We start from the raw sequence: 23992 nt of genomic DNA, 5'->3' as shown, positions 1-23992 counted from the left end.
TTGAAGTTTGCATATATAAATAACATCTCATTTGAAGATGTGGAGTATCATATGGAGTGTGCAATCTGGTTGTTGTCACGTCCAAATAAGGGTCTCTCGGGGTAATTGTCTTAAGGGAGTGGAAATAAAGAGATTTTTATCGGTCGTCGAAACTAGTGACAAAAGCGGGTGGCCTTTTGAGTGAAAAAAAAGTGTGTGGAATCTAGAGGTTAAAAAGAGGGGCGTTAGAGTGTAATATGTTTCCTGCCAGATTAATATGTTTACTATGGCAGGAAATCATCAGTAGAGACGTTACAGAAGAAGCAAGTTATTGATATGATAGAGCGTGTGAGGCATGTGAGGGACTGCCACACGACTGTACAAAAGGGGCTCACGTGGCGATTGGATATGCAGGATCAATCAAAGAGTGGGTGGGGTGTGGCAACCTGCCACAGGAGGAGGGTTCTCATCTCGGTGAGGACATGAAGTGTGCTGCAGAATGTCTTCAGGAGGAAGCTAGGACATCCAAGCGTAATAAGTCCTTATTGGATGCCTTGGGAAGAGATCTTGCTGTAGACCACCATGTTGCTTGGGCTCAGGCGCACATAGCAGATTCAACTAAAGAGTCAAGCAGACAGGCTCTCCACGAGGAGAACTGAGGGCTCCTGCTCAAACCAGGTATCCACCTACAACACGATTTTGTTGATAGACCAATCAGTCTGTTTGCTTCTTGTAGTGTGATTCTGTTTCTCACTGAAAATGTTCCCTATCTGCCAGAGCAGTCTCTCACACATTTTATCAGGGAAGGGGTTTTACAACATTCTCTTTTCTGAGTCGGTACCTAAAATCATGGCCAAAGCCCCCTTGTTTATGATGCATAGCTTTATTCATGTATTACCATGTCATGTGCATGAAATGCCATGGACATTATCAGAACCAATCCAGAAGGGGCAGCCAAGAAAAAGAGCATTAGAACTAGAAGACGGAGCACAGAGTGCTGTTTGGAAGTGTTGGACTTGGAGAGGCTGAGACAAGAGACTATCGGTTGCGTTGGAGGCTGTCGGGAGCAGAGAATTGCTGTCAGCTGCATGAGGACCAGACGGCGCTGATTTATGGATAAAAAGAGGCCAGTCAGCTGGTTGGCCAGCATCCCAATATTCCAAAGTGCCTATAAATAGCAAGTTTGCTCATCATTGTATTCATTCAGCTCTTTAGGAGTTGGGTCCAGCATTAGGACAGATTTTGGGTGATGTTCACCTTTTGTATGAAGGCAGCCTAGGGCTGTAGGTTAGGGTACCTTTTTGTACCATAAGAATATATTGAATTTCCAGCATTTCTCTGTCTCTCTCTCTCTCTCCCTCTCTCCTGTCTGCGTTTATGCATCAGCATGTTCTCAGTGGTGTTTAGGGCTGAAAGAAGACTTCTAGAGCTTCCGCGTGTTACATTGGTATCAGAGCATCAGGCTCAGCAAGGCTGAACGCTGATTCAGTTCCATATGATGGTGTACAGTTCCAAGGTACAGGAAAGGCACAGATACAAAGCCCAAGGCAAGGAGCACAAGATCGAGAAGAGCTCCCAGGAGGTTTGTTGGTGGTGTTCCACAAAGCGAGAGAAGATGGTAGTCTTGTGAGCCATATAGGTTTTCGGGCAACGGTCCCAAGGGAGGATTATCCTCCAAGGGGTGATGTGAGAGTGCCAGACTCATTTCTGAGGAATGAAGACCAAGACAGTGTTCAGAGTCAAGGCAAGAATGGATTGGGGACTGGAGGGAACAGATGCATTGATATTATTCAGAGTTAGAGTGGTTTTGGAGACCGGGCCGGGATTTCAGTGAAAAGGGTTGCTAGAGTTGGATGGATGACAGAGGGACTCCGGGAATAGAGTGGGATGATGACAGTCATCTAAGAACAGGTTGGAATCTCGTCATCAAGTTTAGCAGAGGGGGATGTCATGTGCATGAAATGCCATGGACATTATCAGAACCAATCCAGGCAGCCAAGAAAAAGAGCATTAGAACCAGAAGACGGAGCACAGAGTGTTGTTTGGCAGTGTTGGACTTGGAGAGGCTGAGACGAGAGACTGTCAGTTACATTGGAGGTTGTCGAGAGCAGAGAATTGCTGTCAGCTGCATGAGGACCAAACGGCACTGATTTATGGATAAAAAGAGGCCAGTCGGCTGGTCGGCCAGCATCCCAATATTCCAAAGTGGCTATAAATAACAAGTTTGCTCATCATTGTATTCATTCAACTCTTTAGGAGTTGGGTCCAACATTAGGATAGATTTTGGGTGATGTTCACCTTTTGTATGAAAGTAGCCTAGGGCTGTAGATTAGGGTACCTTTTTGTACCATAAGAATATACGGAATTTCCAGCATGCCAGGTAGGCTTCCGACGAGCCTTCTCGACCATCGACCACATTTTTACATTGAGGTGCTTGATTGATCAGGCCAAGGCACGGAGGCAACAGCTCTATTGTTGCTTTGTAGATTTCCGCAAGGCATTTGATACTGTGCCCAGAGATCGTCTCTTTCGGCGACTACAGACACTAGGCATACCTTCAGACATGATGTGGGGCATATACAAGCTATATGAGCAGGTCTTTGGGAGAGTCCGATGCCCAGGAGGCTTGTCCGACACAGTTGCTAGCACCATTGGTGTGAAGCAGGGGTGCCCACTCTCCCCCACGCTCTTTGGACTCTATATTGATGAGGTGGTCGATTACATCACACAGGGAGGAGGCTCTGGGGTTGAGCTATCAGGTATTACTGTCCATGTTATGCTTTATGCTGATGACATCGTCTTGGTATCCGACACGCAGGTTGGGCTTCAAAGACATCTTGTGGCTCTTGATGACTTCTACGCACAGCAGCAGGGTCTCATAGTGAACCTTGGGAAAACCAAGGTTATGATCTTCCACACCTCACCCGCAGTCAGCCACACGACTCTCACATTGGCAAGAGGGCGGGTCGAGGTGGTGAGCTCTTATGTTTACCTGGCATCACATTTACTAGCTCAGCTGGACGCTTCTCCATGGCTCAAGCAGTCCGAGATAGAGTGACCCGGGAGTATGCAGCTCTTGCTGGCCTTGAGCGTCAGTGTCATCAGGCTCATTTTCAGGAACCTCGCACGAAGGGGTGGCTCTTTGATACATTAGTGACACCAGCCTTGATGTATGCAGCAGCGGTTTGGGCACCAGGGTTTGCAGCCTCCATATGGGTACAGCTGGAGAGACCACAGATCTTGATGCTCTCGAGGATAATACGCAGCAAACCATCCGTCCCGCACGACATTGTTCGAGCTGAGTTTGCTGCACCACCCATGGCAGTGGCATCCAAACAGCTGGCCGAGGCTGGACACACTGGATGAGAGGAACAGAGTGATGAGACAGGACATATGGCAGCGCTACATATAGGAGACATGGACAGCATCAGAGAGCCCACTACCACCGAAGATGCTGTATTACAGAGACCACTTTAGGAGCATCGCAGGGGATGGGTTTATACAACGACCACGGTACATGGATGTATACATGCCACACAACTCTCGCGCTGCTATTGGACAGCTACGAGTCTCATCACATCCTCTAGAGATAGAGGCTGGGAGAGCGGCACGAGTTCCCAGAGTTAAGCGGATATGCAGATTGTGCCGCGAGGAGGTGGAGACTGAGGATCACTTTGTATGTAGATGTAGAGCCCACCAGGGGGTCAAAGATAGATATGCAGGATTGTTTGAGGAGCACTCTTCACTACATCAGTTGATGGAGGCCTCGGACCAGCGAGACAGCTTGGCAGACTACTACTAGAGCTTCATAGTTCTCGAGAGAGACTCCTCCAGACACCCGTTCCCACTAGGGGTGGGAGACAGTCCCAGCTCTCAGATTTCTTCCAGAGAGCTATGCCAGTGCCAGCTGATGTACCACGTGGGGTGACCGCACAGAGAGCAGAGGAATTCAAAGCTAGGAGGAGACCTAGACAGACTGGACATAGAGCACCCCGACTCCGTCACCGAGAGATAGCAGCTATCCGAATGAGACACCAGATGGAGACACAGGAGAGGCTAGCTCGCTTTCATTCAGACTCAGGGTACATGTTCACGCCATTCACAATCTTAGCATCGGCAATGTATGATATCTTATATCCCTCTTATGGCACTGGATGGAGTTAGACATAGATCTGCATAGCATGCTTGTACTACCCCTTAAGCATATAGAGATGCATCTTGCCTTAGCACTCCATCCACATCCCCACCCCCCTTTATATTGTTTGTATATGGGCTCCACCGCTCCATGATGATTCACAGTTGTATCCAGACACATGCACACTTTTTCTTTTCTTTCTTTTCTTCCGATGACCGGAAGAACACAGTTGTATTATTTTTTGTCTCATAGGCTGACTTTGGCCTCTCGTAGACGTTAATATATCTTTCTTTCTTTCTTTCTTCTTTCTCTCTCCTCTCCCTTCTGTGTGCGTTTATGTATCAGCAAGTTCTCAGTGGTGTTTAGGGCTGACAGAGTGCTGTTTGGCATAAGTGGGATCATAAGGACCATTAATGATAGAGGACATAAGAGCATAATTAACAAACATGTTGCCCTCATGAATTTGTTTCCTTGTAACTCTGGAAGAATGCCAGAGAGAACCAGGCGGAGGAGCAAAAGGAAGCTCACGTAACCCAGAATCACAAGCTGTCTGATAATACCATCCAGGCACAGATCTGCTCGAACTCGCTGGAGGAGGAGCAGAGTCATCATCATCTGACTGTGAATCCACAGCTGGAGGCGTAACAGAAGCAGTGGGAGGAGGAGGAGGAGAAGGCGAAGACGGAGGTGGAGGCAGAAGAAGCTCACCACCCCCCTTTGAAGATGTAGAAGTCTCGTCGAACACCACATCACGGCTCACAACTTTGTCGGCCTGAGGATCATAAAGACGATATGCCTTGGACACAGTGCTATATCTGAGAAAAGTCATGTGTTGAGACTTCGAGTCTAACTTGGAGCAATGCTCCTTAGGCACATGAACATACACCGAATACCCAAATATCCGGAAATGAACAACGGAGGGCTTCTCACCATGGAAAGCCTCATATGGAGTTTTATCGAGAAGAGCAACAGTAGGAGATCTGTTCTGAATGTAGACAGCAGTGGAAGCCGCCTCAGCCCAAAAACGTCGAGGTAATGAAGAATGCTCAAGCATAGCATGGGCCATCTCCATAATGGTCCTATTCTTCCTCTCTGCAACTCCATTCTGTGATGGAGTATATGCTGTAGTAGTAAGTTGTCTCCGAATGCCATGTGTTTTGCAATATTGCTGAAACTTCTAGGATGTGAACTCACCCCCTCCGTCAGTCCTGAGAGCCTTGACCGAACGACCGGTCTCTTTTTCCACCTCAACTCTCCAATCACAGAAGTGCTGAAAAGCCTCATCCTTGGTCTTCAGAAAGAAAATCCAAGTATATCTGGAAAAATCATCCACCATCACGAGCATGTACAACGCCTTACTCAAAGACGTGGTACTCATAGGACCACATAAGTCTGCATGAATGAAAGCAAGTGATGTCAAAGATCTGTGTGTCGCCTCCTTCAGAAAGGCGGCTTGGTGTTGCTTCCCCTGTAAACAAGAGAAACAAGTAGAAGACAGAGCCTTGATGGTCGGTAAACCCTCAACCAACCCATCCTTCGAAGCTCGCTGCAGAAGCTAATAGCTCAAGTGGCCAAACCGAGCAAGCCAAAGAGTAGAAGAAGCACCAGAAGAAAGGAGAGCGGTCAATTTGTAAAGACCACTATCTTGGACTCCTTGAGCCAAGATACTACCAATCGCCTTATCACAAATGGTAATCTCATAACGAGAAAAGATCACCTCCGCACCCTGAGCTGTAAAAGCACTCATTGACAAAAGGTTAAAAGCCAAATCTGGAATATACAGAATGTCAGAGAAGTACCTCTTGTCACCAGCCTGGACATTTTTCAGTATGAAAGGGTTATGGTGGACTCCAGGATGTCTGAATATTTGGAAAGTACAAGCTTTGGGAATGGGAGATTATCCTAGAATACAAAGGACCACACTCCTAAAATTTAGGAGAGTTGCTATTTTTGGCCCGACTCCGATGGAAATTCTGTTCGTGTCATTACATCTGGAATTGAGCAGATACCAAGAGTTGGCAAAGTGCCTATGATAGAATGTCTATGAGTTGTTGTTTGACAACATGGGTACAACTCTCAAGTTTTCATCATCATTTCATCCACAAACAGATGGTCAGTCCGAAGAGGCTAACTCTACAGTATTAGATCTCCTCAAGTATTATGTGTCAGAGCACAAGCAACAATGGGAAAAGTATCTTCCTTTGGTGGAGTTTGCATATAACAACACCGTACATACCTCGACGGGCAAGGCGCCTTTTGAGATTGTGGAAGGGGGAAAGAAGGTACCACCCATTTTGCACACAAAGGACAAGATCTTTGAGGCTGATCAGTATGTGGAAAATATGGATGAAGCTTATCGGAGAGTTAAGTTGGCACTCCAGAAAACTCAGCAGAAGCAAAAGAAAGCCGCAGACCGTCACAGACGTGTTTTAGAGTTTGCATTGGGTGATTGGGTTCTTTTGCACTTTGAACAAGCTAGACTCAAGAAGATGAAGGGTAAAGAGCGCTTATTCCCTAAGTTGAGCATGCGTTATTATGGGCCTTTTCAGGTATTGGAAAAGATTGGTGAGGTAGCCTATCGTTTGAAGCCACCAGATCACTGGAGGATTCACAATGCTTTTCACGTGAGTCTCCTTAGACCTTTCCGTGGGGATGTGCCTGAGGATGTATCAGATGAGGCTCAGCCGGAAGTTGAGGAACTTGATGAGGTTCTTATTCTAGAGCAGATACTGGCACATAGGGAAAGAAAGGTACGAGGTAAAGTTTCCCGTCGCTATCTTGTGAAGTTCAAGAACTATTCACCGATGGATGCGAAGTGGATGGAGGAAGGTGACTTAACAGATTCACCTCAGGTTTTGCAGCTTTATCTCGATGCCTTTGAGTTAGAGCCGACTCTTGTTGTGGCTCATTCAGGTTCAACAGAGCATGGGTTTGGAGCATTACCTGATGCTCAAGAGGGGGGTAGCACCTCCACTTCCTTGATACAGACAGGCTCACATGACATCTAGAGGTCGCTTGGTGCAGTTTTTATCTCACCCGAAGGTACTGATGGCTGACAGTACATCTGTTTATGGGACTTCTATGATATATGTGTACTAGTCACATGGGATATTGTGGTTGTGTATGGTTCACAGTGGTATACAACTTGGACTACTACTACGCCATTGGTTTGCAGTGAACGTTGATGCATGTGCATGGCTTAGAGAGATTGGGACGCTGATCTTGGCATATTGTATATTTCACTTTGGATATTTTGCTGTATCACCAGAATGCAATCAAGGACGCTTGCCATTTTTCAAGAGGGGGGTATGTCATGGCCCTGTGAAAATGGAACAACCCAAGTGTGGGCATGGTGGTTGCTGAGCAAAAATATTAAAAGATTCACATTTGGGGTGTCCGGACAAATGAAATGATGTGTGGACACTTCAGATGTGAAAGGGGGGACCAAGACATTAATGTTTTTAATGTTTTATTGATGGTTGCCCCTAGGGAACTTTAATGTTTATTAAAGTTGGGGCCCTAGGACATTTTTGGAGAGAGGCCACTCCACTTTTGGAGTTGCATGCCTCTCTCACTTCTCTCTCTCTCTAGCTTTTGGGGAGTCGTGTAAGCTCAAGCGTGGAGAGGAGGGGAAGCAAGTCGGCTGCCTACAGAGAGATCTGGTTGCTGCTGTGTGTGTGAAGAAAACAGGCCGTACAGAGTTGTATGACTGCAGGTACAGGTGGCGTTGACAGGAAACCGTACTGCAGGTACGGGCGGCGGCTGTTGCAGGCGGCTGCAGTTGCAGGTACAGGCAGCGCAGGCAGGTACGATTGCAGGTACAGTATTGTACGACTGCTGGTACAATATACGGACAGGTCAAGAGCAAGCGGCGTTGGACAGTACAGGTGCAGGCTGTGTTGACAGGTACAGTCAGCAGGCAGCTGCTGTTAGGTACTGACCAGTACAGTACAGGCACCAGTGGGAACTGTACGAACAGGTACAGTAGTGTTCTACTGACCTGTACGGGCAGGTACAGTTGGTGGTAGATCTGTTCAAACCTGAGCAGTAGAGCACAGTGTATCTCCAGCTGCAGGCTAAGCTTTCCCAGAGTTATCTGATACACCAGACAAGTGGTTGCAAGAAGGCAAGTACAGATTGGTACGATTGGCTTCGCAAGTGCAAGACCACGTGTTGACTTGGTAAGCTCTGAACTTGTTCATCTGTCTTTCTTTCCATTGGCTTATGTCTGCTGCAGAGTTGTGCTATCTGGCCCCTTGTGAGAGGAGGGGTATGGCAGATTGAAAAGGGTGGAAACAGAGATTGGACAGTGAATGTATGTTTGTGCTGAGTTGTGGAATCATGTGCATGAGATATGCCAGATGTATGCTCAAGGCTGTCCTGCTGAATGGTCTTGGCTGATCAGAGGGAAGCACAGAGTGTTGCTTTGAGACACAGATCTGTGTGTGTGAATCCTCTGTGCTAAGAGGTATTGTGGGCTGCCAAATTGGACATACAGGTGTATTCTCTTGGCTGGTTTTGTTGTACTCAGCCTTACATATTTTTGAAATTGAATAAAGAAATACCGCAAGGGGCGCCAAGCTTTGGGGCCAACAGGTGTCGTTCTATTTTCAGATTTGGGGCACTCTAGCTCCAATCACATTTGTTTTATATCTGGACTACAAGTGGAAGGGTGACTGCTAGTCTACCGCACTTTGGTTTCTACTAGAGGCCGGTTTCACCAGCCATTGTACTGGCTGTACAAGCCCTTGTACTTGCTGTACGAGCCACTGTGCTGGCTGTACAAGCCCTTGTACTTGCTGTACGAGCCACTGTACTGGTTGTACCAGCCCTTAATACTTGTACCTATTGTACCAACCCTTGTACTTGTTATACCTATTGTACCAGCCCTTGTATCGGCTGTACCAGCCATTGTACCTACTGTACCAGCCACTATACCTATTGTACCGGCTGAATGGAGAGCTGAACCTGTTGTACCAGCTCTATTGCATGAAGACCCGTGGTTTTTGGAAAAGAATCAGTACCCACACAGAGGTATATGGATTATATTGTTGGCTCAGCATTTCTACAGCCTGTGTTCCAGCTTGGTAGCCTTGTGTTGGGCTGTGTTATGGCATTTGTATATGGATAATCTGGCATCTCCCATGGGGAGAGTAAGGTCCTCAAAGCTTGTACATGATATTATTCTGCTTGGGTAATAAAATACTCCAAGGGGGGGATCGGCCCATTCCGGCCTCTATGCAGTGTCACATGTGCAAGCTCCATTTTCAGCATTTGTGGATGTTTTGTCCAGCTTTATGTTTTATGCAAAGTGATGATGGATATGTGTTAAGGCTGTGGCCATGTTTAAATGTTTTAATATGCATTGATGGTATCAACAAGTGTGTCAAAGGCCCTAGCCCCCCCGGGCGTCGCGAGTTACACCTCTTGTCCTCGGAAGAGCGGAAGATGGGGATGGTGCCATGACCATGCACTAGCACGGAAGAAGAATCACCCAAAGTGATCTCGCATGACCTGGCAGTGAAGTCCTCGAACCAATCTCGATGGGGTGTCATGTGAGTGGTAGCACCGCTATCCACAATCCACGACCGTGACTGAGAAGTCACAAGAGTAAGTATACTACGAGTACCAACTAAAAGAAGAATGCCATCATCCTTCTTGGTCTGGGATACCGCTGTAGAAGAAGAGTTCTTTGCTGCTTCATCACGCTGCTTCTTGTGACATTGGGGTGATTTATGACCCTTCTTGCCACAATAATGACATTCAATGTCCTTGTTCTTTGAAGATTTGTTGTTGTCTTTATCCTTGTCGAAATCCTTGGAGTTCTTGTTAGAACCCCCTTTCCCTTTCTTTTGTTGATTCTTCCCTTTATCTTGCGCTGCCAAAGCTCCATCAGGGCCACCAGAGGTGCCAGTCCGCTCTTCAAAGCGAGACTCAATCTGCATATTGGAGGGGAGAACTTCCTCCCAAGTAACTGGAACATGACGAGGAGAAAAAACAAGAGACTGAAAATATGCATCAAACCTCTCTAGAAGCTTGGAGGGAAGCCAAATAGCCATGTCCTCTGTAGAGATGTCCTTGCCACAAACAGCAAGCTCGTCCTGGAGATCTTTCATCTTCGAGAAGAAAGCAGATAAAGATGGAAAGGCAAAAACTGATAAGTTCATAAGTTGCTTTTCCAACGCCAAAATCCGACCCGAAGACTTAAAATCGTAGAGATCTGCAAAAGCCTTCCAAACTTCATGTGCAGCATCTGTTGTATGCACATGAGAGAACAGAATCTTGACAGTTCAACATCAGAAAGGAGAAAATGCGACGATCATTCGCCTGCCATGTATCAATCTGTGCCTAAGTCACACCATCGGAAGAAAGGGTGGGAGGGGTGGCATTGGCCGGTGTAACAAGCCAATCCCAAAGATCTAGGCCACGCAAGGCCTATTTCACATTCACCTTCCATAGGGTGTAGTTGGAACCATCCAACTTTGCAGACTCAGAGAACATATGAAGAGAAGTCGGAGCAGCTATCACAAAAGCTTGGGCTCAATCTCAGAAATATGCACAAACTCAGAAGAAGAAGTGTCCTCCACCGGTACTGTAACATGCGGAAGCTCTGGGAGTCTTCTCTCAGCCGTAAACACCACTTAGAACATTGCTGATGCAAAATGCAGACATGAAGAGAGAGTAGAGAGAGAGAGATATGGCTAGAAATTCAGTATATATCATATAGTAAAAAAAGGTACTTTTCATAACCCTAGGCTGCCTCATACAAAAGGTGAACATCACCCAAAATCTGGTCCTAATGTTGGACCCTAAGGACCCATTCCCTAGAGGAATGAATGATTCTAATGATGAGCTTTGAGTGCCTTTTATAGGCCCTTGGGAAAAGAGAAGTGCTGGCCGACTGGCTAAATAAATCATACAATGCTACGCCTGCAGCCGCCTTGCCATGTCATGATGCTCCTTTAGCTGCCTTGGTCTTTGGTACCGCCGACGTCTCCTGGAAGCAGCCGACAGTACCCCTTCATGCAACCGACAGCATCCTAGTCTTCTCCAAGTCCAGACTAGCCAATCTGCACTCTGTGCTCCATAATCTTAGCTCTAATGATCTCTTTCTTGGCTGCCCCTTCTGGATTAGCCCTGAGAATGTACGTGGGCAAGCATGCACATGACATCCCCCTCTGCTAAACTTTATGACGGGATTCCAACCTGTTCTTGGATGACTTTCATCATCCCACTCTATTCCCAGAGTCCCTCTGTCATCCATCCAACTCTGGCAACCCTTTTCACTGAAAACCCGGCCCGGTCTCCAAAACTACTCTGTCTCAGAATAAGATCTTTGTATCTGTTCCATCTAGTCCCCAATCCATTCTTGCCCTGATCCTGAACACTGTCTTGGTCTTCATTCTTGAGAAATGAGTCTGGCACTCACATCAACCCTTGGAGGACAATCCTCCCTTGGGACCGTTGCCCGAGAACCTATCTGGCTCGCAGGACTACCATCCCCTCTGGCTTTGTGGAACACCACCAACAAACCTCGTGGGAGCTCTTCCCTTATTCTATGTTCCTTGCCTTGGGCTTTGTATCCATGTACTTTCCTGTACCTTGGACATGTACACCATCATATGGGATTGATTCAGTGTTTAGCTTTGCTGAGCCTGAGGCTCTGATACCAATGTAACACGCGGAAGCTTTGGGAGTCTTCTTTCAGCCCTAAACACCACTTAAAACATTGCTGATGCGAAATGCAAACATGAAGAGAGAGTAGAGAGAGAGAGATATGGCTGGAAATTCAGTATATATCATATAGTACAAAAAGGTACTTTTCTACAGCCCTAGGCTGCCTCATACAAAAGGTGAACATCACCCGAAATCTGGTCCTACTGTTGGACCCTAAGGACCCATTCCCTAGAGGAATGAATGATTCTAATGATGAGCTTTGAGTGCCTTTTATAGGCCCTTGGGAAAAGAGAAGTGCTGGCCGACTAGCAGTCGGCCAGTCGATTGGCTAAATAAATCATACAATGTTGCGCCTGCAGCCGCCTTGCCATGTCATGATGCTCCTTCAGCCACCTTGGTCTTTGGTACCGCCGACGTCTCCTAGAAGCAGCCGACAGTACCCCTTCATGCAACCGACAGCATCCTGGTCTTCTCCAAGTCCACACTAGCCAATCTGCACCCTGTGCTCCATAATCTTAGCTCTAATGATCTCTTTCTTGGCTGCCCCTTCTGGATTAGCCCTGAGAATGTACATGGGCAAGCATGCACATGACATCCCCCTCTGCTAAACTTGATGACGGGATTCCAACCTGTCCTTGGATGACTTTCATCATCCCACTCTATTCCCAGAGTCCCTCTGTCATCCATCCAACTTTGGCAACCCTTTTCACTGAAACCCAGCCCGGTCTCCAAAACCACTCTGTCTCAGAATAAGATCTTTGCATCTGTTCCATCTAGTCCCCAATCCATTCTTGCCCTGATCCTGAACATTGTCTTGGTCTTCATTCCTGAGAAGTGAGTCTAGCACTCTCACATCAACCCTTGGAGGATAATCCTCCCTTGGGACCATTGCCCAAGAACCTATCTAGCTCACAGGACTACCATCCCCTCTGGCTTTGTGGAACACCACCAACAAACCTCGTGGGAGCTCTTCCCGATTCTGTGTTCCTTGCCTTGGGCTTCGTATCCATGTACTTTCCTGTACCTTGGACCTGTACACCATCATATGGGACTGATTCAGTGTTTAGCTTTGCTGAGCCTGAGGCTCTGATACCAATGTAACACACGGAAGCTCTGGGAGTCTTCTTTCAGTCCTAAACACCACTTAGAACACTGCTGATGCAAAATGCAAACATGAAGAGAGAGTAGAGAGAGAGAGAGAGAGATATGGCTGGAAATTCAGTATATATCATATAGTCTAAAAAGGTACTTTTCTACAGCCCTAGGCTGCCTCATACAAAAGGTGAACATCACCCAAAATCTGGTCCTAATGTTGGACCCTAAGGACCCATTCCCTAGAGGAATGAATGATTCTAATGATGAGCTTTGAGTGCCTTTTATAGGCCCTTGGGAAAAGAGAAGTGCTGGCCGACTAGCAGTCGGCCAGCCGATTGGCTAAATAAATCATACAATGCTGCGCCTGCAGCCGCCTTGCCATGTCATGATGCTCCTTCAGCCGCCTTGGTCTTTGGTACCGCTGACGTCTCCTAGAAGCAGCCGACAGTACCCCTTCATGCAACCGACAACATCCTGGTCTTCTCCAAGTCCACACTACTAGCCAATCTGCACTCTGTGCTCCATAATCCTAGCTCTATCGAATCTCTTTCTTGGCTGCCCCTTCTGGATTAGCCCTGAGAATGTACATGGGAAAGCATGCACATAACATCCCCCTCTGCTAAACTTGATGACTTGATTCCAACCTGTTCTTGGATGACTGTCATCATCCCACTTTATTCCCAGAGTCCCTTTTTCATCCATCCAACTCTGGCAACCCTTTTCACTGAAAACCCGGCCCGGTCTTCAAAACCACTCTGTCTCAGAATAAGATCTATGCATCTGTTCCATCTAGTCCCCAATCCATTCTTGCCCTGATCCTGAACACTGTCTTGGTCTTCATTCCCGAGAAATGAGTCTGGCACTCTCACATCAACCCTTGGAGGATAATCCTCCCTTGGGACCGTTGCCCGAGAACCTATCTGGCTCACAGGACTACTATCCCCTCTGGCTTTGTGGAACACCACCAACAAACCTCGTGGGAGCTCTTCCCGATTCTGTGTTCCTGTACTTTCTTGTACCTTGGACCTGTACACCATCATATGGAACTGATTCAGTGTTTAGCTTTGCTGAGCCTGAGGCTCTGATACCAATGTAACACACGGAAGCTCTGGGAGTCTTCTTTCAGTCCTAAACACCACTTAGAACACTGCTGATGCAAAATGCAAACATGAAGAGAGAGTAGAGAGAGAGAGAGAGATATGGCTGGAAATTCAGTATATATCATATAGTCTAAAAAGGTACTTTTCTACAGCCCTAGGCTGCCTCATACAAAAGGTGAACATCACCCAAAATCTGGTCCTAATGTTGGACCCTAAGGACCCATTCCCTAGAGGAATGAATGATTCTAATGATGAGCTTTGAGTGCCTTTTATAGGCCCTTGGGAAAAGAGAAGTGCTGGCCGACTAGCAGTCGGCCAGCCGATTGGCTAAATAAATCATACAATGCTGCGCCTGCAGCCGCCTTGCCATGTCATGATGCTCCTTCAGCCGCCTTGGTCTTTGGTACCGCTGACGTCTCTTGGAAGCAGCCGACAGTACCCCTTCATGTAGCCGATAGCATCCTGGTCTTCTCCAAGTCCACACTAGCCAATCTGCACTCTGTGCTCCATAATCCTGGCTCTATTGAATCTCTTTCTTGGCTGCCCCTTCTGGATTAGCCCTGAGAATGTACATGGGCAAGCATGCACATGACAGGTACCAAGTGTGCCACCAAAGCCCGAAACACCACAAACCCCCTCTGCAAAAGGGAAAGACCACCGGAGAGGAAAATGCAGCCAGAAGAGGGCTGCTGTCCCGAAAAAACAGGCCGCCAATGTCCAAACTCCACATGGAGAAAAACGCTGATCAGAAAATCACCTGACGGCTGCAAGCGATGAAGCCAATCTGGAGAGAGAGTGACCAGCAGGTGCTGTTCAGAAAACGCAGCAACAAAGAGGCTGCAAATCTGAGAAAAACGCAGAGGAGAGGGTGCTGAAAATAGGGCTGAATCTGGGGCAGCAGAGGAGTCGCTGAACCAGGAGCGATGATACCATGAAAGAGTGCACAGAGCGGAAGCAAAGTGGCGCTAGAGTGTGCTGAATAGAGAGAGAGAGAGAGAGAGAGAGAGATGGAGCAATCTATGCTGAATATACTGAAGCAAAACAGTCCCAAGCAAGAGACACTAGAAGTCTCATAAGTGAGGGAGCAAAATATGTACAAGACTGAATGAGAAATGAGAGGCCAGCACCACCTGTTTATAGGTGAGGTATGCTGGCCGACTGGAGTATGTGTGCTGGCCGACTAGTAAAATACCAAAACAGTTGGGAAAAATCCCAGAAAAATATGGGAAAAAGGGGTGGCCAGCCCACAATCAAGGGCCATACAAAAGGGACCAAATGGGCACCAAAAATCAGCAGAAACTGGGGATGAATGTGCTAACATAGGGACCCTATCGGCAGCCATAAGGAGCATACAAGTTGCAGTCAGCAGCCATTTGGGAACCTAGACAGTAGGCGGCTAAGGCCTAAACAGTGGCCAATAGTAGTGGGACAGTAAGCATAGCATTAAATGAAGTAAAGTCGTGAATATTTGTCCAGTCTACAGTCTATAGGCCGACAGCAAGGCAGGGGGCCGACCTGTACTTCAATATACATATATAAGCACCAATCATTATTCAGCATTCACCTTTTTGTATGGAACTGACCAAGGCCCAATCATGTACAAAGCATAAAGCAACCTTTTTGTATGATATAAATACAGAAAAACCTGACACCAATCTGTCTCTCTTCTTCTCTCTCCTCTATCTTAATCATGTTTAAATTAGCATCTTGTTCTTAATGAAGCTTAGGGCTATGGATCAGTACAGCAAGGCTTCCGTGCATTCAACATTGGTATCAGAGCATTCATGCTCAGCCCACTAAGCATAGTTCTATGGAAGGTGCACAGTTCCAACAGAGAATGCAGCAGGGTAGCAGATGGAGTGGTTTGCAACAGGCGAAGCCAGAGGAAGCATTCCCTGAGGGTATGTATGCATAACTAGTATATCATTAAGCTCTCAGATCAGTCCCAAAAGCCTAGCAACAGGCATGATGGGTTCCGTCAAGTGACCCGATGTGTTAAGGGTAAGGGAAAGCTGGCATGGGGACAACAGTGAACAGATACTCAGTTCTCTAGCAAGACTTGGAAGTGGAGATCAGGAGTGAAGGTGTTCAGACAAAAATATCAGTCAGTTAAAGTCAAGGTTAGTAGAAGTCAAAGTCAAAGTCTAGCAGTAGTGCAAACCTCACTATCTTGGATATGCTAAAGTGTTATGCTCTCGAAGCAAAGGATCAATGGGAGAATTATTTGCCTTTGGTTGAGTATGCTTACAACAACACCGTTCATTCATCTACAAGCAAAGCTGCTTTTGAGATTATCTATGGCAAACCATTGTTGGTGCATGTGCTTAGAACCAAGGAAGAGATCTTCGATGTGGATGAGTTTGCTCGAGACTTGGATACAGCTTTTACACAGGTTCGAAAGGCTATTGAGACATCTCAAGCCAAGAAAAAGAAAGTTGCAGATAAGCATAGAAGGTCGGTCTCATTTGAAGAAGGGAATTGGGTCTTGTTGAAATTCGAGAAAGCAAGACTTAGAAAGTCTAAAGCCAAGGAGCATAAGGACCCAAAGCTTGCTCCTAGATATATGAACCTTTTCAGATTATTAAGAAGATCATTGATGTATGTTATCGGTTGGACCTTCTGTCTCACGACCTTGTGTTTTTCTCTGGACAGTATGCAGGTGTGCACGGGGACATGGTGTCACCAGCCTGGACATTTCCCAGTCTGAAAGGGGTTTGGTGGACTCCAGGATGTTTAAATATTTGGAAAGTACAAGCTTTGGGAATGGGGGATTATCCTAGAATACAAAGGACCACACTCCTAAAATTTAGGAGAGTTACTATTTTTGGCCCGACTCCGATGGAAATTCTGTTCGCGTCATTACATCTGGAATTGAGCAGATACCAAGAGTTGGCAAAGTGCCTATGACTAATTGGGATATTTTTAGAGGTAAAGATTATGGAAGGACCCATCTCTTAGATTGGGACATGTGGCAAGAAAGTGGACCAAAGTGAGACAAGTGGCCTGACACTTGTTAGAAAAAGCATCAAAGTGAGACAAGTGGCCTCACACTTGTCACTTCAGCTATTGTGTGGCTCTCCACTTGTCATCGTAGCCTTCTCTTGCCATTTTAGCTCATGGGAGGCCCAAATCTATAAATTGGAGCCCTCTCTCTTCATTAATAGAGGCTCTCTTGGTGCACACTAGCCTCTACCACCGTTGAAGGCTTCCCTAACGATGGCTACTCTCTTTCTCTCTCACTTGAAGGCTGCCCATGAAGAATACCGGCTGTATGGGACTGTTTTGGAGGCTTCCATCGCGAAGAAATACTGAAGGCAAGGGTATTCAATCATTTATTATGATTTCTAGCCATTGTATGTGTTGTACCAGCATTTGTACTTGCTGTACTTGCTATACCAACCACCGTACCGGTTGTACCAGCCATTGTACTTGCTGTACCAGCCACTATACTTGTTGTACCTGTTGTACCAGCCACCGTACCGGCTGCACCAGCCACCGTACCTGTTGTACCAGCCACCGTACTTGTTGTACCAGCCACTGTACCGGCTGTACCAGCCATTGTACTTACTGTATCGGCTGAATGGAGAGTTGTACTTGCTGTACCCTCTCTATTGCATGAAGACCCGTGGTTTTTGGGGAAGAATCAGTACCCACATGGAGGTATATGGATTATATTGTTGGCTCGGCATTTCTACAGCCTATGTTCCGGCTTGGTTGCCTCGTGTTGGGCTGTGTTATGGCATTTGTATATGGATAATCCGGCATCTCCCGTGGGGAGAGTAAGGCCCTCAAAGCTTGTACATGATATTATTCTCCTTGGGTAATAAAATACTCCAAGGGGGGGGTCGGCCCATTCTGGCCTCTATGCAGTGTCACTCGTGCAAGCTCCATTTGCAGCATTTGTGGATGTTTTGTCCAGCTTTATGTTTTATGCAAAGTGATGATGGATATGTGTTAAGGCTGTGGCCATGTTTAAATGTTTTAATATGCATTGATGGTATCAACAAGTGTGTCAAAGGCCCTAGGGCACCCGCCGCGAGTTTCATTGGTATCAGAGCATAGGCTTTCTTGGAAGCGGAGGCTTCCTTCTATCAATAAGGAAGAGAAAAGATCTAGAGTGGGGACCACACTTACCATCATTGCTATTAAGCATGGCCAGCCACTTCAGAGCCTATGAAGCAAGAGCATGAGCAATAGACAGCTTGGTCTAAGGATTTATGAATTCACAAAATTTATCTTGGAAGTATGGAGTTGGCTTTATGTGCACACGTTTAGCACTCTTTCCATATGGATATTGTGGATTATATTATCAAGCTTACAGGCAAGCTATATGGAGATATATCTTAGGATATCTTAAGGATATGGTGACGAGATATTTCTTCTGGCTTCATGACCAACCTGGCAAAGAAAAGCTAAGTATACTTTGAGTTTGCAAAGTTAGTGCTTTTGCTATGAAGTGTTTTTGATGTTCACTAACCCTTGTATAGCTATGCAAGGAGAAAAGTGTTGTTGTTTGCCTCGAGATGGTTTCAGGGAAACATTGTTTATGGCTCCCTTTAATGGGATGAATTCTTTTCATGGCTCCCTTTATTGGGATGGAATATATCTATGGAGATTTCTTTCTTGGACGAGATTTATATAGATATTGGGCTTAAAAGGCAATTTCTATGGACGAATCTGTCCGAGTTTATAGAGAAGAAATCTTTGGTTATCTCATGGATATGATGCTTTTATGGATAAAGTCCACCTCTACTCCAAGGTGTGTGGTTAGCACGGAGTATGTGGTAAGAGTTTTGGTATACAAGGATTATGGTATACAGGTGTATGGATTCCTGGACTTCTTTTCTAGGAATTTGGATCCATCCTCAGGTTTATGGATTATGTTTATGGCTCCCTTTTACTGGGATGGATTATTCTTTTTGGCTTCCTTTATTTGGGATGCATTGGACTTATGGAACTCATGATTCACATACCCTGTGTAGTGTTCTCTTGTCCTACGTGCTCTCTTGAAGATTGTTTCTACCATGTGAGGGTGGAACAATAGAGAGCAGATGGAAGGGAACCATGGGCACTTCAAAGGGTAGTGACAAGCACAACATACCCTGTGTAGTGTTCTCTTGTCCTACGTGCTCTCTTGAAGATTGTTTCTACCATGTGTGGGTGGAACAATAGAGAGCAGATGGAAGGGAACATAGGCACTTGAGAGGGTGGTGTGAGTTGGTGGCCGAAATGCCTATAAACTATGTGTAGCAGAAATGCGTATGGAACACCAGGTTATCTATGCCTGCGAGTGATTGTTTTCAGGACTCCTTGTTTAGCCGCCCTGTGTAGTATTTCTCTTGACCTAAGTGCTCTTCAAGATGTTGCTACCTTGCTTGGTAGAACATAGAGCCAATGGTAGAGAATATGGGCACTGAAGTCGGGCCGGGCGTCAAGGCAGCTCCTTGGTGATCTACATCGACATACCATTGTTTTCTAAATGCTGAATTTCATATGCATTGACATGGAGGATTTGGCAATGGATGCCCGTGAAGCTATGTATTGAATTTCTCCAATAGTAATACAATTTACTCAAGGGAGGGGTCGGCCGTTCCGGCTCATTGTGTCTCTCCTGTAAACCCACCTCTCATCCAAGGTGTGTGGTCAGAGTACCAACACGGAGTGCAAGTGGTAAAGTGGACATCACGGGACTTATGTCTATGCCAAGGGTCATGTGGACCGATGTCTTGTTGGCAGGAGACTTATTTTGTCTCGCCCATTTACTTGGGACATGTATTATGATATCTGGACTTATGGGACTGTTTTGTCTCGCCCATTTACTTGGGACATGGATTATGATATCTGGACTTATGGGACTGTTTTGTCTCGCCCATTTACTTGGGACATGGATTATTGATATCTGGACTTATGGGACTATTTTGTCTCGCTCATTTACTTGGGACATGGATTATGATATCTAGACTTATGGGACTGATTTGACGCGTCCATTTATCTTGGGACATGATTTTGATATTGGAATTATAGAGACATGTTTAGTCTCGCCCATTTCTTTGGGACATGGATTCTTCAGTTATATTGGATTTTTGAGACTGTCTCGTCTCGCCCAATCGATGGGACATGATTATATCTTGAATATATGGCTTGAAGCTTAAAGTTGCGGACAACTTTTAAGAAGCTGGGGAGGATGTCACCAGCCTGGACATTTCCCAGTCTGAAAGGGGTTTGGTGGACTCCAGGATGTTTAAATATTTGGAAAGTACAAGCTTTGGGAATGGGGGATTATCCTAGAATACAAAGGACCACACTCCTAAAATTTAGGAGAGTCGCTATTTTTGGCCCGACTCCGATGGAAATTCTGTTCGCGTCATTACATCTGGAATTGAGCAGATACCAAGAGTTGGCAAAGTGCCTATGACAGAATGTCTACCAATTGGGATATTTTTAGAGGTAAAGATTATGGAAGGACCCATCTCTTAGATTGGGACATGTGGCAAGAAAGTGGACCAAAGTGAGACAAGTGGCCTGACACTTGTTAGAAAAAGCATCAAAGTGAGACAAGTGGCCTCACACTTGTCACTTCAGCTATTGTGTGGCTCTCCACTTGTCATCGTAGCCTTCTCTTGCCATTTTAGCTCATGGGAGGCCCAAATCTATAAATTGGAGCCCTCTCTCTTCATTAATAGAGGCTCTCTTGGTGCACACTAGCCTCTACCACCGTTGAAGGCTTCCCTAATGATGGCTACTCTCTTTCTCTCTCACTTGAAGGCTGCCCATGAAGAATACCGGCTGTATGGGACTGTTTTGGAGGCTTCCATCGCGAATAAATACTGAAGGCAAGGGTATTCAATCATTTATTATGATTTCTAGCCATTGTATGTGTTGTACCAGCATTTGTACTTGCTGTACCAGCCACTGTACCTGCTGTACCAGCCACCGTACCTGCTGTACCGGTTGCACCAGCCACCGTACCGGCTGCACCAGCCACCATACCTGCTGTACCAGCCACTGTACCGGCTGTACCAGCCATTGTACTTGCTGTATCGGCTGAATGGAGAGTTGTACTTGCTGTACCCTCTCTATTGCATGAAGACCCGTGGTTTTTGGGGAAGAATCAGTACCCACACGGAGGTATATGGATTATATTGTTGGCTCGGCATTTCTACAGCCTATGTTCCGGCTTGGTTGCCTCGTGTTGGGCTGTGTTATGGCATTTGTATATGTATAATCCGGCATCTCCCGTGGGGAGAGTAAGGCCCTCAAAGCTTGTACATGATATTATTCTCCTTGGGTAATAAAATACTCCAAGGTGGGGGTCGGCCCATTCCGGCCTCTATGCAGTGTCACTCGTGCAAGCTCCATTTGCAGCATTTGTGGATGTTTTGTCCAGCTTTATGTTTTATGCAAAGTGATGATGGATATGTGTTAAGGCTGTGGCCATGTTTAAATGTTTTAATATGCATTGATGGTATCAACAAGTGTGTCAAAGGCCCTAGGGCACCCGCCGCGAGTTTCACATGGTGGACAGTGTGAATGGCATCAGGTTGGAGTCAAAAAGTAAGCCCAGGTGTGGACAACCCCAAGTGTGAAGGGGGCAAAGAGACTTTAATTTAAAAAGGTTTTATAACCTTTGATGGGCAAAAATTAAAGTTGTAAAGGTTTTAAAACCTTGGGAGGCCCCTAGGAAATTTATAAAGGCTACTCCACTTTTGGAGGCCCACGTCTCTCTCTTCTCCCTCTCTCTAGCTTTTTGGGGAGGCGTGCAAGGAAGCTGTGTGGAAGAGAAGGAAAACATCGTCGTCAGATTGCATATGTGGGCTGCTGGTTTTTGGCTGCGCACAGAAGAGCCCGTGTGGATTTGTACGACTGCAGTACAGTGTACGGCTGCTGCAGGTTTAGGCGATGGCTGTGGTGCAGGTGCAGACCTGAACAAATTGACGCAGGCGCAGATCTGTCCAGCAGATACACACGTGTGCAGCGTGTACTACTGCAGTCCTGTCCAGCAGGTACAAGTAGGGCAGTACAGTATCGTACCGCTGTAGGTGGCGCCTCATCTGGTACTGCCGGCACATCACCAGGGTACATTGGTACGGCTGCTGCAGGTGTTGACCTGTACGGACAGGTGCAGGCGCATCGTACAGGCAGCAGTGTATCTCATAGGCGGCCAGGCGTGTGCTTTTAGGACGACGGCGTGTTTTTGCAGAAAGGAGGGGCTGTTTTTCCTGGATTCTGAGGTGGCCAGGATTATAGAGGTGCACATGGTGCTGATCCTCCTTGCAACAGGGTTGTTTTGGGACAGTTTATGGGCTGTTTTTGGTTGGTTGCAAATTCAGCTATGTGCTTGGGTTTCCGGCTGCAAGTACAGGTCAATTGAAAGTGTTTCTTGGCATGGGAGTGATGCAAGCTCGCATGGCTGTGTGCTCATGGAGCAGATTGTTCTCTTCCTGCCAGAAAGGAACAGAGGGACCTACAGTCATGGGCATCTCTATGTTGCCAGATGTTTCATGAGGGAACAGGTAACTAGATGTATGTTGTTGTTGGCACTGTTGTTGAATGGTGCCATAAATGGTTCTGTATGGAAACAAGACAGAAGTTTCAAAAGGGAAACAAGCCCAAGGATTTCATGTGGAAATAGGTCGTAGGTTTCTCGAGGAAACATGTTTTTGGGTTTCTCCAGGAGATAGGTCACATGCAGGCAGAAGGTACAGGAATGGACACATGTTCGGTACAGCCTTGCTACTGATTGGGCAGGGGACAGGGAATCCATGACAGAGATGGATACAGAGATGGATAGTACCCTTGGAAAGTAGAGAGGGTTGGTACAGGTGTGTCGACTGTATGGTATGCTGTGCTGTGACATGAGATCTCTTTTGAGAGACAGTTTGGGAGTCTGTATTGTGATGCAGAAGCACTGGATGTGTCAAGGTGTGATGCTGTTCATAGTGTGAGAGGCTATGGATGGTTGTGGCAGCCCTGATCATGGGAGAAAGCTTTTGTATGCAGACTCAATGTGAGAGAGTCTTTTGATGTGAACAATGGCTGGACTTATTTGTGGATGCCGAGTGGACAAGAAGCCATGATGCAGATTCTTTGCAGGCTTCAGGAGTTCTACTATGATGGCTGAGTCCCCAGCCTTGTTGTAATCAAAGCTCTTATAATCAATTAAAGAAATACCGCAAGGGGCGCTACTGCGTTTTGGGGCCAATCGGTGTCCGTGTACTGTTTGCAGGAGCACTCTAGCTCCCCCTGTTTGTTTTCCTTTTCTAGGTCCTCAATGACGTTGAAGTGTTTTATGTGCGAGTGTTTGTTTCACCGCCCGTCAGGCCGGTTTCAAGGTTCCGTTGCCGGGACATCGTCGACTTTCTCAAGGAGGCGAGCCCGTGGTTATCACATTAAAAGCTTCAACATGAGGAAAGTAAAAAGAAAGTGCAGGAGGCAGTGCAAGATTGTGTGTCTTTGCCTATATGAGGTGAAGAGCAAGAGCTGAAGATGAAGCTCAGGAGAAAAGACACCAAGAACAAGAAGTAGTCAGCCAGGAACAAGAAGCAGTTGAAGTGTTATGGTGCAAAACATTTGACAGTTTGTCACCGGTCGTATCTTCATAGAGGCTTCATGGGTTCGGAAGACAGTTTCTTTCTATGTTTAGCAGTGGTGATCAACTATGCTTCATCGAGGACTTGTGCTTACCACTTGGGTGGAGTGCAAGCAGGTTTTGGGTGCCTGAGGATGTATCAGATGAGGCTCAGACGGAAGCGGAGGAACTTGACGAGGTTCTTATTCCCGAGCAGATACTGGCATAAGAAAAGAAAGGTACAGGGTAAGGTTTCCCGTCGCTATCCTGTGAAGTTCAAGAGCTGTTCAGTGATGGATGCGAAGTGGATGGAGGAGGTTCACTGATGGATGTGAAGTGGATGGAGGAGGGTGACTTAGCAGATTCACCTCAGGATTTGCTGCTTTATCTTGATGCCTTTGAGTTGGAGTCGACTCTTGTTACGGCTCATTCAGGTTC

The 23992-nt window shown here is 46.4% G+C and overlaps 1 long non-coding RNA gene across 1 annotated transcript in view; it reads left to right on the top strand.

Moving 5' to 3' along the window:
- The first annotated feature begins 233 nt into the window (after window positions 1-233).
- Window positions 234-23992, top strand: part of LOC147628440 (uncharacterized) — a 57246-nt gene continuing 33487 nt past the window's right edge. Inside the window, exon 1 of the long non-coding RNA XR_015268105.1 lies at window positions 234-657. This is a non-coding gene — a long non-coding RNA (uncharacterized LOC147628440). The remainder of the gene's footprint in view (window positions 658-23992) is intronic.

This window comes from Cibotium barometz, chromosome 19, assembly GCF_041138505.1.
Source record: "Cibotium barometz isolate CiBa-2024 chromosome 19, ASM4113850v1, whole genome shotgun sequence".
Lineage (NCBI taxonomy): Eukaryota > Viridiplantae > Streptophyta > Polypodiopsida > Cyatheales > Cibotiaceae > Cibotium > Cibotium barometz.
This window is presented reverse-complemented; position numbering and strand designations above follow the sequence as displayed.